The following is a 17,257-nucleotide window of genomic DNA, read 5'->3' as shown; positions in this document are numbered from 1 at the left end:
TAAACCTTTAAAATTTCCTCTGTACCATACACAGTTACTATACAGCTACGACAATCTATATTACAGCTTTATGTAGTACCCATGTCTAGATATTGAAGTGTTCAAAGAATACCTGTTGCACTTGATATTCCGAGCTTCCTACTTTTAACATACCATAATGTCATAAAAAAGTATAATTTAAAGTTGGTGCTATTAGCTTAAAACAGGAATTTACTAAAAACACCAATAGTACAGTCTGTGACATTCAAATATGTTTTAATATTAAGTATTCATTCTAAGTGTTTAGTACACAGAATAAAAAAAGATGTTTTATAGTTTTTTAACTTTACTATTAATCTCACTATACATTCTAAATGTATATTTGTATTCAATTCTGAGAAGGTGTTCCCAATGATATAAATAACTCGCTAGCCGTTGACGAGTGACCAGTACAAAAATTCGCCATTCCCTTGCATATTTTAACATCTGTATTGTATAATTGATGTTTAGGTATGCAGAAATTATTATAATATGCTTGTAATTAATAAATTTAAATATGGAATATATAAGTTTATAACAAACAATAGTCAAACTTTCACAAAATGTTAGTTAGATATCCATTTATATTGTTTTAATTTAAAATTAATAAAAAAAGTAAATTGAATATAGTACATTTAGTGAGTCATGAAAACATTTATCTTATCATCTACTACATAATTGTACAGTGCAGCTTATTTAAATAGGATGTTGACCCGATCTGGCAGGCCGCCCATTGTATGTGCATTATGCTGTTTATATGCTGCTTGAGGAAATACTTGCAAGTTTGACCAATAAAGGAACTCACAAAAGAGGTTTTAAAAATGTAACTTTATTAGATGTTATATGCGGGATTTTGTTCCTACAGTTCAATTTCTTCATCGTACATTAGACTTTTAATATGTAATAAGACCATTCACTATCCTGTCCCTGGTTTCAAAATATTACCATACCTTTCATAAAAATCAGTTCAGCAGTATGATTGTGAGAAAATACAAGAAAAACAAACCTACTTTGGCATTTATAATATTGTTTTAAATGAATTACTCAATGTATGATTAGTGGGTCAATTCATTATATATATTGGTCTCACTAATTAATACTTTTTTAACACTAGAAAGACCAAGGCAGTCAATTTGACTGCAAGGCAATTTCATTCCTAAATATTTCACAAACTATGTTTTTGTTTCTTTTCATATTTTATGACTTTTCCTAATTTGCTATTGTTAGGCTAGATCTTTATTTAGAAAAAATACCTATATGTTATTTAAGAGATTTGATCACAAATACCTACTAAGACTGAGCACCGTCAATGTGACGGCATACATATTATATAGAGGCAGCGAGAATAGTGAACAACAATCTCTTCAAACTGAAGTGGGAATATTTGTTTTTGTTTATGTTCAATTGAATTCTGAGTAAGTTGTTACTGCCTAGCTTGTTTATATTTTATAGTAAATATTGATTTCGAGCAGTCATAAAAAAATGCGTCGCTGCATCAGAAGTTCTCAAATAGAACAAGAACTGTTGCGATTTATGGATATACAAGAAGATGTGTCGGGTGATGAAAGTAGTAATGATATAACAGGCAGTGCTAGTAAAAACCGTGATGCAGAATTTCGACCATAAATGGTCTTTCCTTCATCAGAAGACTTCGAAGTAGATTTATCTGCTACAAATGAAGATATTGCCTTGCGGCTCTCCGTAGTCTTGCGACTCTCCGAAGCCTTACGGCTCTCATTTTCCCCATTTTTATGCGCCCGCGGGGGAGGCGCGGGACGACCAGCAACAGTCGCGTAGTTTTGCTAAGTCACCTGTATTTAAGCTTATTTTGTACATAGATTGGTTCAAGCATACAACCTTAAAATATATTTAAGGTTTTTAAATTACGCGACAAAAACCATTTTGTCGCTTACACCCTTTCCATTTCTTGCTGTTCCATTTCTTGTTTTCTATGAGAGGCCGGGCCGGTCTCTTATAGAAAAAAACTAGGCCTTTACATCCGTTATAGATGATTTATACAGTATTTTTCAGAGCGAAGTAACCACTCCTCAAATGCTGTAGTGCCTGGGACAAGATTTTTAATGTCCGTATGGTTGCCCAAGCGCATACAGCATTCTCACATCATAGTCGGCCTAGTCCAGAGGAAAGAACTAGTCAATATCTCTGGGACCAACTATGTGCGGGTTTCCTCACGATGTTTTCCTTCACCGTACGAGCGTCCGTATTATGTACTTGAAATCGGAAAATGTCTCATAGGTACACGCCTCCACCCGGGTATCGTATATTTTTCCTGGATAAAAAGTATTATATATGTCCAATCTATGTCCTTTCCCGGGACTCAAAGTATCTCCATCAGCAAAATCGGATCAGCGGTTTAGGCGTGAAGAGATAGACAGACAGACACATTTTCGCATTTTAAATAACATTAGCATGGATGCACGGACGTAAAAAAAGTACATGGATGTAAATAAATGAAAATAGGTAATAATTTCAGTCGTTACTTTGCGGAAACCTATAGTTAAAATTAAGTAAGTATATTGTTTATTCCAGCAAAATCTCGCGATTTAAGTAAAGGTCACGAAAGTAAAGGTCGTAAGTCCTAAAATTGTTTTTGACGATTACTTAAAAATTAAATACAATACTAATATTTCCTTTAGTTATTATTTTATAAAGTGTGTGATTGTAGTAGTGCAAGTTATTTAATGATATTAACTCAATAAGTACGAGTATAACAGATATTTGTTAAAAAGCCCAGAAAGATTCACAATTTCAAAAAATAAAACTATCGAGTCAAAATAAGTGAATCGTGTTTTCGGTTAGCTAAACATCAGATAAATATACAATGATTAAATAAATCTCAATTTCATTTAAGTCAATCGTCTTCCGGGATCGTAATACTTATTAGAAAACACAGCAAAATTTGACAGGACGCTCTTAACCTATAAGTTCATTTTTTCGGGATTTTGTTGTCTGAAGCTAATTTAAACAATTAAAACGAAAACCATTTCTTCTATTCGTGGTCATAGTTGATAGAGGAGGCCTTTGATCTAGGCGAAATAAAGGCTCACGAGTCACGTATGCTAGATTGAGAAACCTTCAACATGAAATTACACAGATAAATTCCTCAAAGTCTGACCGACATTATATTAGAGACCCAAAGTATAATCTAAGACTTGGGATAAATTATCGGGCTCTCAATTTCAACGAAATTCATCATCAATAGATAAAGGTATTTCAGACCAAAGAAAATTCAATCTCAAGTCTCAACAAAATACTTCAACAGCATCAGGTATTTCTGTCCAAAGAAGGTTTTGTATCTCGCGTACATTTCTAGAATCTCAATTCACGTCACAATGCATTCAGAGATATACGATCGTACGCGACACTGAACTAGAACTGTCATGGGAGTGTGCTTCTTCAGCTAACAATACATCTAATTAGTGGCTTGATATGCGAGCTATGATTTCCATGTCGTGTACTTCCCGTCTAGGAATCTGTTGAGATGTCCTGAGAAAGTTTGCGTCCAAGAATCTTTTGAGATATCTAGAGAAACATACTATCCAGGAATCTCTTGAGATGTCCATGGAAACCCATCCAGTAATCTGTTGAAATATCCAAGGAAAATTCCCATTAAGGAATTTGTTGAGATGTCCTGAGAAAGTCTGTATCCAAGAGTTTGTTGAGATATCAAGAGAAACTTCCCATCCAGGAATACGTTGAGATATTTCAAGAAACTTCCTATCTCGAAGCTGGGAATGTGCATAGGTATTAAAGGTAGGTATAGTTAAGTATAAGGTAAGTATCTATTTCTTTCGGACGCAATGTGTCCTCTTTAAATTGTTCATCTTACTTATCATGAAGCCCATACTTATAATAAGAAGATACATGAGTGAAGAGTGAAGACTGTCACACTTTTTTTAATCACATGAAAGTTCTCAGGAAAAATGAAGAGAATTCATGGCACCGTGGAATTGTCATTGAAGGCATATTTAAACTTCTACAGTGAGGCTAGATATAATATTATGGCAACAACAAAGTATAATTGACTAGATGACGCCCGCAACTCCGTTGCGCCAAAACTCGTTTATCGCGCGGGAACCGTACATTTTTCCGTGATAAAAACTATCCTATGTCCTTTCTCGGGACTCAAAGTATCTCCTTGTCAAATTTCAGCAAAATCGGTTCAGCGGTTCGCGCGTGAAGAGGTAACAGACAGACAGACAGACAGACGGACAGTCAGACAGACACACTTTCGCATTTATAATATTAGTATGGATATGGATTTAGAATATGAACGTAGCTAAAACGGAAGAACTATGTCAAGATCACAGATAAATATAATCAAGACATCAATAACACTATGTTTTTTGCCTTTGCCATAATGACCCAAGTTGAAAGTATTACGATGAAAGAACATGTTTCCAGAAGTAGACAAAAACATCTAATCGTGATTAAAAAAGTCACTTAGCAAATTCCTAAACAAGGCTAATGACTCTTTGATGTGTTCAAGTAAACAACGTTAAACTGGAGCGATTCCTGAACATAATGGAAGACGTAAGTGAATGAAGTGGGTAACTAGCATTTTATAACATTATTTAAGAGCAATTATTAATTTTTGCCTTATAATTTGAACAAACCTTGTAACTTATCTACTTCACCATCTATCTAATAGGTATATATATTTAGCTATGTAACATAAAACCCACAACACATAATATACAATCAACAAAACTTGGTTGACTACAGCTGAACCCTAAAACGGAACCCTAACAAGCTGATTTTTTATATATTGATCGGCTAATAGTAATTATATAATTTAACAGTAGGTAACATTGTCCTACAAAATATAGAACAATCCATATTTTAGGACCGTCAAGTCAAAGTATGAAATCCTTTCTATTTCTGTTAGCTACCACTTTCAAGATTTTTCGCAGATAAAAACGTTGTTCGTCTTATCGAAATGAAGCTATTCACAAAAAATTAGCTTGATAGTAATAAAAAAATGTTCTAGGGCTCCCGTACCATCCCGTACTATCCATTTATGCAAGAAAACGACAATTTTCAAATTGTAAGTCACCTACTTAATCCACTTACGTCTTCATTATGTAGTGATCCCGTTAAAGTTTACAAGGTTATGATATTAGACGCCTAGAGACATTCTACTATAAATAACTCGGCTCTAAAGTTTGGATTACGCATTACTAATTATATTTATTTTTAGTGATCGTCTTGATTTAGAGAGGCCTCAAGACCATTTCACTAGTAGTGCTGCAGTTTTGAGACGTACAGATGGTGTTGAAGTGATAAAATAATCCAATACATGCCAATACGTACTAAATAGGATACAAAAATTCAACCAAGCCTGCTAAAAGTACACTTACAATTTAACATCTTTCTAAACCAACAATAGAGGATAATCCGGGTCGTAGAAAGTGATTCAGCTAAAATGACCATACGTGGATTTGCATTACAAGTGAATAAAATGTGGGTCCCCGGTCAAGCAGAACGTACATTCTTGGTCATCTACGTTCAACTGCACGCTTTGTACGTTGTGACATGACTGAACAAGGTGTGTGCAATGCTTATTTGAACAGACAATCCCTTTTTTTGGATTGGTTCGAAAACAACTTGATGACTGGCCAATAGCTCTGAGTAGCAGTGGCATATAATAAGCTTGATAGATGAACCAGATGAATCCAATGTAGAGCAAAGTAAATATCATAATATTTCGAGCGAAAATAATAATCTCAAAGCTCGAAAGAATAATGATAAATTCCCAGCAATCCAGCCAAAGTTGGAGCTAGGGCTAAACATTCTACTCTGTACAAGATAAAGGTCCAGTCATGAACTAAATGATAACAGTGCAGCAGTGGAAGTATCGATAAGAGAATTGTAACCGAGCCGCTTGCTGCGTCTATTTTAGTACGGCAGGTGTTTAAGAACGACAATGATTGGGCTGTTGACCCAACTGTGTCGTCTCTGTCACATTTACAACAATTAATTGAAGCTAAATTCGTTGTTTGCTGTTTACAAGTTTTCGATTCGATTTCCTGTTGAATCAAAACCTTGACTTATTCATCTTATGTAAAACTTTATTCTGTTGTATTCGGAGCTCTGACATAATTTCTATTTTTTCGTCCTTAAAAGCCTAATTTTTCGAAGTTGATTAAAAATATTCTAGTTCTCCAACAGTAACTTCTATGCGTGGGTATTGACTCTTTTTTAAGAAGCGGCAAATTCCTAAAATATCACAACGATAAGGGGCTTTGTTTTACTACAGATAAAGGACGATGGAATTTCCTAATTTATTACTTATTCGTTCAATCATTACAACCATTAGCTAGAAAAACGAGAGGAAATGGTTAAATGAATTTAAAATAATAATTTCCTATATGTCTATTGTTTAAAGAATGCATAATTCATAAATTATTGTTTGATGACTCTAGAAAAAAATCAATTGTAGGGAATCCAAACCATACTAATGATGATGCATGTATGCAAAAGGTGCAACGCATTTGAAGCAACACGCGTCTGGCATGGGCCAAGCTTCCATATTTGAAAGTAATGTCGTCTAGCTGCCATTAGCTGTTCATGCATTCACATGTGGAAAGGGTTTAGAGAGTGCGGAGACAGCTCACTGTGGGTGTTGGCCTTCTCTCCCACGACTCGGGTACCAGTGTGGGCACCACCCACAAAGAACTTAGAAATTAGCTTGCGTTACTTGGATTATGCCATGTATTCGGGAGTTCAAAGGCCTAAACGATTGACTTTTATAGGCCTGATTTAAATCGGTGCGTAGGATTTTATAATAACATCTATCATATATGGCGCCATGTTTTTGATTTCTCTTTTAATCTGACGTTAATTATTTTAATGAATACCCAATTTAGATTATCTTAAGTCTTGACCCTATTTCTGTGATAGTTGAAAGATTACTCTTTCGGAGGAATTAAAATTACTACAAAATGCTATTTCTTTATTCCATTACTGAATGCACGAGATACTGGAGCCACATCCTCTCACTTAATTATTTCAAGTCATCAAGTCTTAAATATTTAGAATTTGCAAGAAAATGAGGTTGCATCTTGTGGAATCTTGTTATATATCAAAGGTCTTGATTGGCCAACGTCGGTAACATTCTTGCCGAGCCCACTTCGAGACCAACGTTTAGTTTATTTGGCGTGATTATGTCGTAAGTTTGGTTTTTATTTGATTCTATAACGACAGCTACTTTAATTTCACCATCCACATAATATAGCTTTTGATGAGCACGCTTAACCAAGCTTCGCTTGGTTCAATGGTGTTTATTTCAGGGCATTCTTGCGTTTTCAATTCACACGATGTGACTTGTAAGTCGTCTTATAGTCTTTAAATGAATTTCCACCTCTTTTGAAGAAAGCTTAGAGACTTTTAACAAATGACTATCAAGAAGATTATTTTTTAATCTAAATTCTAGTTGAACCAATTTAATGATCGTCTGCGGTTAGCACGATCACTGTGCATAAATTCATCAATAAAAATATCTTTGATTTCGCGCTCTGCGAGTCGCAGCCTACGTCACATCCTACCGCCGCTGCCAAATGGTACAATGAATGACATACCCAAATAGCTGGCTATTGTGTGAGCCAATTGCGGTTCTATTGCCAATGTACGATGATCTAAAACCCCGAAATGATCTCACGATGATAGAATTAGGCGCCGCATGAAAAACTCTCGTGTACAATCTAGGTCATAATGCATATTTTAAATATCAGGATTTGTACCCGCATTTTAGTTAGTACAAAAAATTAAATATAAATATATTAAAGATCCACATTGTTTATATAGAGATTATGGGTATTCAATGTTTTCTCCTTTTCTGACAAGGCACTTGTCTAAAGTTGACAGTCAGACAAGTAGTAACTGCAAGAGTGTGTATCTTTTATTATTAGTAAGAGACTAAAAGTGTGCTAAAAGCCATATAGCCAGCCATAGCCTTTACCTTGACCTTAAAATACATATTGCAAAACAATCACTACTTAGTTGGTACATCATTCATCAACTTGATTGATCTGAAAATCTAGTATTCACACGTTTATTAATATTTTTGATAATATCTTATCATTATTCGTTTAAGTGTATTACGTGTATTAACAGCCTGTTAATAAATTATCTGGAGTGTTGCAATCACTCGGCGGTTAACAACATTTATTAGAGTTGCTAACATCTATTAGCTTACTTTTTCTCCTACAATTAGTGTTCTTTACTTGCAACCAAGATTAGACATGATTGGATTATTATTTTTGCAAAAATATAATATTTTTTACTTTAAATTCATTAAGTACTTCTCGTCGTCGTCGCAACGTATTTTGCTGCTATAATTCGTATTAATTTCTATCAGTAGATAAGGATCATAGATTAATTTTTTGAGTATATTTTCTTTCTCTTCTATCACTCCTAATCTCTATATTTTAATAATAATTGTTTCTCTATCATTTCCAATAATATCAATTATTTAAAAAAAATAAAAAATATCCACAGCCGAACATATAACCTTCTCCTTTTTGGAAGTCGGTTAAAAAATCACTAAAATTTAACAATCTTAACTAAATTACAATATTTCTCTTAAATATTTCAAGTTTTACGCTCAGTTATGTAGAAAGCCAATTGTTAATTGCTTATTTACTACAAAGAGTTAACTATACTGCAATTTTTGCTTTTACCGATGGCAAAAAGTGTCGCAGTACGTGACACTATCAAGCTTACGAAGCTCTACCACCGGCCAGCGCGCGCTAAATTCCAACTGATAGCGGGCAAACGTGTTTTTGCGTCCACGCACTTTCTTATACTTTCTCGCTGGCCTTGTCTCGAGTGTTTGCACTTGTCGAGAAGTTTCTTACGTCTTCCTGGTACTGTTTACCTTCGTAACTGATCGTTCATTGATCTCTGATTGATAGAAACTAGAAAGTATGCTTACATGCCAAGTGTTCGGTGTATGGGGAGTTGTGTTATTACCTAAAACTGGTTTTTATTATTCGTAGCCTAAAACTATGTTTTTTGACGTCAGTTCTAGAAGTTATTGTGTATTTAATTGTTTTTCTTTTTGTTTTCAGGTAAATTCGAGTTAATCTTCTGTACTTCATACAATCTTTCAAGTCCTTAAGGTTAGTACATAGTTGTTTTTGATGCGTCCAATCTGTATCATATCTGTCTCTGGCAGATAAAGGATTAAACCTCAGATCAAGTGTTGTTTCGTATCGTTCAATAGTCTTGATATCATGTATTTTTTCTCAAATCTTCTATATTTTAATATCCGTTCGCAGCCATATCTTTGTTGGAACAAAATGCTGTATCTAAATAATGATTGATGAATTTATAATAACTATTGTTCCCGGAAACCGTTCATTTCAATAAATTACTTCCTCGTACATATTATATTAATACATTGCATCGTCATCATGATTTCATTTTAGATGAGCTCCTCCCTCGTCAGACTCACCATTTAAATAAATAAAGTAAAACCTCAAATCAACCCACAGCAATCGGTATTATATCGACAAACTCGTACATAAACCTTAAAAAAAATTATCAAATAATATTTAATAATACTAAATACCAAGTATTAAGTATAGTGAAAATTTAAAATTGTGTAGGTACCTATTGTCCGAAGTTATTTCGGACAATAGGTAGGTACCTACACAATTTTAAATTTTCACTGAATTGAAAAATATTTGTCACACGTGTTTGGTATTACGCTACTTGTATAATAGCTACCTGTTTGATTTTTCTAGGTACTTGATATAACTGTAACCTTGGTTTTATCTGATAAAATGACATTGCATGATTTATCAGCTTCGTCAATTTCATCTCGTCTGCTCTATGTTTATCACTATAAGGGCAATTATTACTTGGAACACGTCTAACCTTGCTTCGTCTTCGCTCCGTGGAACATGGTGTACTTTACTTGGTAATTTTATTACAAAACGCTTAACTGTGAGAACGGCCTCAGTTATGCGGTCTAAAAAGGATCTATTATCTAATTCTCTAATTCCTTTACATGTCAAATTACTTCGTGACTACTCTATTATGGTGTCAGGCTGTGTTACTTTGGTTGGTGATCATGTTGGGAATTAAGATGTTTCGTTACAATTTCCTAAATCGTGACTTACATTATTATTATTTGTTACACTTACAGCCTGTTACATTTTTGTTTTTACGTTTACTGTATAATAATATTAATAATCTGTTCCTCTTATGGATAATTTACCTTGGAACCATAGTATAATTTACTAAGCCTATTCAGTTTTCTACAACCACATCACGTCAATGAAAAATGATGCGTAATAAATTTTGTGTTAGAATAGAGAAAATACTTTCTAAACAAATTCACTTTCAACTACGAAAGTATGTAACTCGATATTTAAATAATGAACGTTACATGTTTACTACAAGTTGGTTTATTTTGGTAATTGTTGTAACGTAAGTAGAGTTACGAGTGGTTGAATTTTGTACTTTTAATTTATTAATTAATTTGAGCTCTATCTTACCTCTAGCTAGAATACAACTAATCTATGGATATAAATCTTTCGGAAGACTTTTTGACTTCTTTAGATTGTCGTTATGGTCATAGTGCGTAAAAATACAGGGTGTAACAAAAATAAGTGATAATACTTTAGGGTCTGTTCGTGTTCCTTGTAGAGAGTTCATTGTGAAAGTAGCAGCCGCGCTGAAAGACGAAAAATTTTTTTCACTTTTGTATGGGCAAGGGCCCGAGCGTCACGAGTTTCCCCATAACACACCCTAAAGTATTATCACTTATTTTTTTTACACCCTGTATATGGCAATGTACATTAATTCCAATGACAAACGTACTTAATTTAAGATTTCTGGATTTTATTTGCGATATTTTAACTTTCTGGTAAAAAAAGCAAAGTTTTGCAGTAATTTTGTGATCTGAACTGAAACGAATTCGAAAAAGTACACCTTTATATACATTTTTGAGAAGGAAAGCAAACAATTAATGGCTCCAATATAGACTAAAACAAATAAAGTGAATAACATACATATAACACATACATAAGAAATAAAACCAAGGGAAGGTATTATGTTCGAATTTCTAACTCAGTGGGCATAAAAATCGAAGTATTGCCCAATACCAAAACATGTAGGGACGGCAACAAGGAAACGCGGATATAGCTGATATACTATAGTAGTCGGATTTATGTGGAGTTTCTATTTATGCAGAGAATTAAGTAATTCAATAATATCAGATAAATTTTCTGAGAAGACATAATTTAGCAGCTAGCTGCAAGCATATGCTCTTAATTAGCAGCAAGCTCATAATACCGCGTAAAGTATTTTATTAGAAGCAAATTCACCTTAATCCTTTTTGAAAGACCAGCATTGAAAAATATTCAAATATGTTTCACAGAGTAACCAATTTAGCAAGTTTTGTGCTAACAAAATTTACTTTTTAAACCATTGAGATGTAATGTTTTAAAGAAACCTAATATTGAAGAGTACTTAGAACTGTATTATACTTTATATTGTACTTTGTCCACATTTTTAACCACCAGCAAGTCACGAAATTATTAAAGGACTGACGTAGATATTGTCAGCAGGTCATCAATATAAATAAAAAATAACCCAAGATCGTGGAACGTGGTGTAACCGAACACCGATAATAACAATGGTAAATCAATCCTCTCGTGTATCACGCTCGCATTGTCCGATAGTTCCAACTTCCAACAAAACTAAAACAATATGAGCTAGTGCTCATAAATAAAACACTAAAGCACTGATAACATCTACGACTCATAAAATTCGTGGATTCATGGATTTTAACAATCAATGAAACCTCTAAGTGACCTCTGATGCGAGCAAATGGCTTACAATCATGCAATTCTGGCTTGGCTATTGTATCATAAAGTGGTCAAGCTAAAAAATTGTTCGACTAATTGAACTGTATATACTTAGATTATAAAACTTAGGTAAGTTTTATAATCTAAGTATATACAGACATGTAGGTACATGGTAATGCATATTAATACGCGTTAGTGAAATTATTTTTTTGGGTTTCAAAATTTTCCAATTAAAGATGGAAGATCCAATATCAATCAATAATATAATTAGGATGATTGACTCATCGACACCTAATTAAGTTGAGTTCATTCGTCAATTATAGTTGAATGATATTATTTTAATGAAAGGAAATATCTTTTTATTTTATTTTTAGGTCATCCCAGTAACTGTGTTGAGTGTTTGTAGCTCTGCTATCAAGTATCTGTTGCGAGTGCTCTAGGCACTCGACTCTTGCAAAAATATCATCGTTCTTCAATACGGCGCTATTGTGTTGTTGCAATGTTTATCAATACTGGTACCTGCTCGCGAATTCTCTGTTGAATCTACAATGTCTTTAGAATGGGTTTTATAACTAGATTTTTTAATCCATATTCACATAATTATAACGAATCGTTTTTCTTTGTGTCTAAAAGGTTCGTTAAATGAAACCAACTTTTATTTTAATCGCTTAATCATGATCGTATTTCTATATTAGGGTTGTGATCAAATCTCAAATTAAATGTAGAGTCAACGTTCTGAATGACCCACGCAGACCAAAATAGGTAATCTTGCATTAACATGTAACAAACATAATATAGCTCAAGCTTAAAAGGTTTTGGATTAAAAGATGAACACAGTTGTCATCGGCCAAGTAAGGAGCCAGAAGATATAATAATTATAACAAAAGCTGAAAATTTTCCTTTACGAAAAAGTTACTGCATAAAAAGGCTTTCTTTCTTTGGCACCAACTTGTCATTTGTTGCGTAAGTAAAGAAACTAACGACAGATTGCTTCAGCATCTAAATAATTAATACTAATATGGTTATCACGAGTGCTGACGAAAATGCATGTCCAGTTAGTGGTTAGGTGGTAATTGATGTTACAAAAACCACTAAAGAAGACCTTGTTATGTTTGCTGAACAATAAGTTTTGTACCATTTTATATAAGAAATGACTTCAAGGTGTTTTCTAATCCCAATTCCTGTTACAATAACAGAATCTGATAATACTTCAAGCTAAGAAACGCTGATGATAAAAATATTTTTTTGTTTAAAATAATTTTTCCTTCGGCGTGTTGACTCATCATATACACCAGCAATCACGTTAACTAAATATTTGTAAATTTTGTATTTTATAGCCTTGGATAAATATGGGTGTTGATTCATGGCCCATTTCATTTGTATTCGTTATATTTTGTTTTCTGTCAGGTTTCTTTCTGTATAACCACAATAACTGTGACCACAGACACCTTTTGTCGAAAAGACAGATTTTCTTTGCCATTTTCCGTCCTTCCTTATTATAAGTCCCCGTCCTAGGGTACGGTTGTTTTTAAGACTGAGACTCTTAATCAAGAGTCTTATCAGTACACAAGGTCACAGCAACCTTGCTGGATATAATGACTAGAATGCCTGCAGAAGCCATCCGTCACACGGAAGCGTGGACGTGACGTATTGAGTTCGTCAGTTACGTAAGGACCGGCGCAGACGCGGCATATATCCGTCCGCTCTGCACCTATTTCTGTCCCCGGTCTACGGAACGACGACCTAAATACGACCGATTAAGATTTAGTATTGAAGAAAGTTTTAATGTAGTTAGGACATTTGAAAACATAACGCCGTATGGACGGTAGCCAGGCCAGGGATGTTACTATTCCCGTCTGGGAACTGGATATCTGCGACCGTTTGGTGCTAGTTAACTGACTAGTCAAATTTTCTGGTCACCGAAACGGTTATTTTTGCTGTGAGAACCGATAGCTCATTGAGATTTAAATATTCATCGGTTGCGTCTCAGCGATTGATTTGTTGTTTTGTTTGGTAGATAGTTTTAATCGCCTCAGCCAGTTCCTGCTTTAAAATATAAATAGCTTTATAATGCAAGTCTCTGTCACGAATCACGATTAAATATTCCTATAAACTAATAATAATAATGCTTAGAGTTATGAAAGTTGTGGCACAGATGGTTTACATTTTTAATGGTCTGTCCTAATAGCTTATTTTTAGGATCTTTGTTTTTATTACGATTCAGCTGTTGTGCTCTATTTACTATTGCATTAGTTCTTCCCAAGTTACAGTAATAACTTTATTATCACTCAAACTAATATGGGAAGGATTTGCGTCATTATGATTGCATCGGTAATACCTACTCAGCTAATATGGTGTTGTTTGGTTGGCATCGACTTATTGTTTTATTTGGTAACAAGCATTTTTAATTAGTTGTTATATTATGCATACTTTAATGTGATCCGAGCAACGAGGCTCGTCACAAATTAATTATATAATTTTTTTATCCTAATGAATTTTTGAATCTCGCCTTATAAATAAGACTATACTTATATCACTATTAAAGTAATTTTAAATCACACTGATTAGTGAGTTGAAGGTTTTGAAAAAACCAGTTCTCTTCCGGATTCGACGAAGTATCCTACGACTATTTGACTGGTATGCATAACCAGAGTCAACACAACGGTAACTGTGAACCGACCGAACGAGTTTTGTTGGTACAACGTATCTTCTAATACACAGTTGATTGGGTCCGAGGAATTCAGTTCATCACGCACACCTAAAGCCTAATAGATTTGGAAACTCGCTTGCACCTTATAAGGAGAAAATTGAGTACCCAAATTCTAGTGAGTTCTAATCTGGAAATGTAGGCTTTATCGATAGATAACAGACAGAGGCTTGGAAAACAAACAACTTGTGAAATATTATACATCATGATAGTGGAAATGTACTTGTTTTCCTACAATAGCACACCAGAGTACTGCTCACAAGTCACATCTAAACAATAACGTTAACGTTAATGATATGAATTCTCAGTGGCATTCTAACAATAGCAAAAACTTTACTTTTTTTCCGCTAAACCTTGGGGGATTTCTAAAAAATGTCATTGAAAAGGTCTTCATTCGTAATCGCAGCTTTGTGATGTTTTGTGCATCTGTTACTTTTTATTTGGTTCCATGTCAGTGGATTTGTTTGCGATTCGTTTAGTTGATACAAGATTTATTTCTCTTTCCGGCTCTACATGAACTTTTTTATAACATTGGTTCCCTATACCGAAGGGATTAGGCAATCTTAATTTAATTTTTTTTTATAGTTACAATGAAAAGACAATTTCTTAAATAGTTGTTTTGAAGGGGCCGTGTAAAGGTTTCCATGCTGATAGTTAAATATAAAAACACGATAATAAAATTTACCTTTTACGATATAATGCCGCCTATGCAGACACCTACATGTCGTGACTCGTGCTGTTACTATATTATGTACCTTTGCCAATTCGTTGGGGATAGTGACCTCATCGCCTGCTTGATTGGATTAAAATTGTTTAAACTCGTTTCGATTAGTGGTCCTACTTCCAATTTCAAAATGCAATTTCTTAAATACTGCTTTCATATTTACTGTCCCTTTACTGTTCTTTCACTTGTTGTTTTACTTTTAATTTATTCATACATTTGTTTTGTTCTTGTTTATTTTTTTGCTTTGACCTCGCATCCGATGTTCGTTATTGTCTTATAATTGCTGATTACAATTGCAGCCTGTTATGTCACTGTGACCGTCGAACCCAGCCGTGGGTCGCCTCCAACGAAACCGAAAACAAGGTCACCACGGACCACGAATATTTGGGTTATCAATTACCATTTTTTCTAATCTCGCAGGTAATTGTTTTGTTCGGGACAGTCGCATAGATTTGTCGTCGTTCCATTGTCCGCTAACTTCCGTGTCTTAATAAATTTTATCTAACGTTTGTTAAATCTTCCTAAATCTTAAGACTTCTCAAAAGCAGAATATTCAGTAATCAACATTAATCTGTACAGATTTCTAAAGTTTTTGGTACCCACTTTAGCAGTATCATGGGTCTTTTGGATATTTCATCGGCTCTTTCGGTTCCTATAATTTATTTTCTATCGCATCTAAACAGCATCAACGCCTTAAAAGTTGCATGTTCGTAGTCTTCTCCGTCAACAGTAAATATTTCATCTTCATGAAAATTTAAAAATCTTTAGAAGAAAAATATTAACCCGAGGACTTTTACAAACACCACAGTTATTTCTTAATATATATTCTGTGGTAATAGCTTACTTTCATTGTATTAGAACAACGGAATGCAACGCGTCAGACTTTATAGCTGTTTTACACAATCGACCATAAATATTGTAGTGGTTAATCGCTACGAAGCTCAGTACAATGCTGCTATGTGAATCTTTACTAACATTAACAATTTGTACATTACGAGCTTTGTCACTTTCTAGAAATTTGCAAGCAGCTAATAGATCCATACTAATATTATAAATGCGGAAGTGTGTCTATCTGTCTGTCTATTACCTTGTCCCGATTTTGCTGAAATTTGGTATGAAGATACTTTAAATTGCGGGAAATGGCATAGGATTCTTTTTAACCCGGAAAAATGTACGATCTTTAAACGGCTCTATAATATGATGTCGGCACAACGAAGTTAACAGGTGCAGGCGTCGTCTAGTTCTATAATAATTTAATGGAAGAAACATCAGATATGTTTTATTCTGGTAATTGTTTCGCTGTAAAGGAACTTTTACTTGCCTCCATTGCCTAATGCCGCAGACAAAAGCGTGATCTCTGCGAAATTTTGTAATTCACATTACTTACTCTACCGCGAACGCCGTAATGAGCTTTCTAAGATAATAATTTAATTAAAATTAATCTCAAACTTTCGTCGCACATTTGCGTGCTCTAGAAATATAATTAAATCTTAATTATATAAACTAATCAGGAATTTTAATTATTTTTGTTGTAAATATGTAACCCTAAATGTTTTATTTCTCAAAACTAAATGCATTCAAACATTGCCACAATCCTGCACTGATATAAATTGTTCTTTAATTAGGTCGTCAGTTTCCTCAGAAATAAGACTTTTCTTTTTCTGTCTCTCTCCTTTTGTTGGTCAGTCGAGTTCCGGCTATCTCTTGTCCTTGTCGCACACTTTCCCCCCCTCAAATTCACCTGTTGACACACATCTCGATGTCTTCCGCTGCTTTCTAATTTCGCTTATCTCCGTGTAAGGGCGATTCTTCAATACCTTCAATCTACGGCTTCTAAGTTCACTTGTTATTCTAGTATTAGATCTTTAGCTGTTTGATATTACTTTAAACCTTAAAGTCTATCGAAGAAGTTGAGAATTTATTTTATCAACTCAAAAGTATTAGATACATGGGACAGCCCAATTTTTA

The 17,257-nt window shown here is 34.1% G+C and overlaps 1 protein-coding gene across 4 annotated transcripts in view; it reads left to right on the top strand.

Annotated features, from left to right (window-relative positions):
- Positions 1-17,257, top strand: part of LOC121726822 (myc box-dependent-interacting protein 1) — a 42,300-nt gene that overhangs the window by 326 nt on the left and 24,717 nt on the right. The window lies entirely within an intron of this gene.

This window comes from Aricia agestis, chromosome 5, assembly GCF_905147365.1.
Source record: "Aricia agestis chromosome 5, ilAriAges1.1, whole genome shotgun sequence".
Lineage (NCBI taxonomy): Eukaryota > Metazoa > Arthropoda > Insecta > Lepidoptera > Lycaenidae > Aricia > Aricia agestis.
This window is presented reverse-complemented; position numbering and strand designations above follow the sequence as displayed.